This window comes from Zingiber officinale, chromosome 3A, assembly GCF_018446385.1.
Source record: "Zingiber officinale cultivar Zhangliang chromosome 3A, Zo_v1.1, whole genome shotgun sequence".
Lineage (NCBI taxonomy): Eukaryota > Viridiplantae > Streptophyta > Magnoliopsida > Zingiberales > Zingiberaceae > Zingiber > Zingiber officinale.
Genome location: NC_055990.1, coordinates 105,071,153 through 105,073,186, shown reverse-complemented (window position 1 = coordinate 105,073,186; position 2,034 = coordinate 105,071,153). Strand labels below are relative to the sequence as shown.

Genomic DNA, 2,034 nt, shown 5'->3' with positions numbered 1-2,034 from the left:
GGCTCGACCAGGGATCGGTCGACCGGACCTTGGGATCAGTCGACCGAACCTGGGATAGGTGTCGATTGGATCAAGCTGAGGTGTGCGGGTCAGAGGAGACTGATCGGTCGACTGGACCCTGGGATCGGTCGACCGAACCTCAGATAGAGTTTGACCAGCGAAGCGAGAGGATCGGGCGGATCGGATGGGAGAAGATCGCCTAATCAGTCGACCGAACATTGGGATTGGTCGACCGATCCACGTCGAGTCAAACTTGATCCCGAAGCTTGGGGATCTGGATCAGACTTTGCAGAGCTATAAAAGGAGGCCTCGAGGTGCAGCTCAGATCATCGATTTCCGAACAGAAGTTTTGTGCTCTTGTGTGCTCCGTACGCTTCAACAACGCCCTGCTGCTACAACGAACTGAAACTCCAAAGCTCTTCTATTTTCTTGTTCGTTGGTATAACTTTCTTATTTGTACTTAACTGTAATTGCTTCTAGCTTGTAATAATTCTGGATTTATAGTTGTTGCCCACGTAAAGCGATCAAGGATCACGGGCCTTCGAGTAGGAGTCGAGCTAGACTCCGAACGAAGTAAATTGACTGTGTCTTCTGTGTTTGCATTTACTTTCCGCTGCGTTTCTACTCTGTGTTTTAAATCGATAAAATAGCCACGAGCGCTATTCACCCCCCCCCCTAGCGCTTTCGATCCAACAAATATTCCGTCTCTAATTTTAGAAATGGATAAAAAAAATTGTTTATAAATCTGTTTTTAAGTTAACAAAATAAAATTGATTTTAAATGTAAATTTTGTCTCTAATTTTGTTTTAAATTTGTTAGTAATCTTGTTTATAAATCTATTTACAATTCCATTTATAAATCCGTATATAATTTTATTTTTAAATTTATCACTAAATATTATTATATTTCTCATCAATATATTAAAACAAGTCTTCATTTCAAATAAATTAAAATTATTAAAAAGAAATAATTTCTAATTCCAAATGTATCGTACAATTAACATTAAAATAAATAAATATTTACATTATCCAAATAAATTTGACCAATAATCAAACTATAAACAACTATACAAATTTTTAAATCTTACCATAAGTAATCTAATTTTTATATTACATTGTCTATCACGACCCTCCTTGTCTTTGAACTCCATGAGAGAAATTGCTTCTCTTGTACAAATTAATGAACCAACCAATTTTGTTGAGACAATCTAACAAATCAAAACATGAAACAAGTAAGTCTTACAATATCAGAATTTTTAATACAAATAAATTGAAATGGTACAAAAGTCATAGTCAATATCAATGTTCATCCACTAATTAGTCCATAGTTAGTTGTCAATGCTAAAGAATCAACAAGTCATGAAGACTCTTTTGGCTTTAAAACAATAGGCATAACAAAACCATAAAAATTAGGTCAATGTGAACAAATACTTAAGTAGGATTTTCTTCGAATTTGAATCTTAAACTTAGAATCTCTAAGTACATATAACAAAATCAAATACAAGACAATAGAAAAGACTCGCTGGTCTTCTTATTGTACATTAATTAATTTAAATCATAAACTAAAAAATCTTAATATCCACAAACACAATACCACACAAACTATAAATATTGCTAAGAAATAATCCTGTAATATTAATAAACAAGACTATAGCAAATAGTAAGTAAATAGTACCTACCAAAAGATTAAAAGATGGTTTTGAATGCAACATTTGCTCTTGGTATCCTGCATGATACTAACAAGTGAAACATAAGTCACAATAGAATATGGAAAAGTAGAATGACCTCATTAAATAATTACAGATCATTCTTGGATAACTTGATTACCTCCAGATAACCTCATTCTCATCTACAAATTAGTTAGAATATTATGGCTATAAGGAAACAATATGTAACAACTTAAAACACAATACACACTAAACATAGAAATGAAGACATAAAACTAACTGCATTTAAATGAAGACACTAACTTAACCTAATTGCATTTAAATGAAGACATAAAACTTAGCAATTGAAAGATCAATACAAAGCAAGA

General features: G+C 33.0%; 1 long non-coding RNA gene across 1 annotated transcript; it reads right to left on the bottom strand.

The window, feature by feature from the left end:
* Positions 1-1,002: 1,002 nt before the first annotated feature.
* Positions 1,003-1,716, bottom strand: LOC122053931. The gene is made up of 2 exons (XR_006132451.1): positions 1,679-1,716; positions 1,003-1,207 (listed from the first exon to the last, which is right to left on the bottom strand). It is a non-coding gene; the product is annotated as an uncharacterized LOC122053931 (long non-coding RNA).
* Positions 1,717-2,034: the final 318 nt, after the last annotated feature.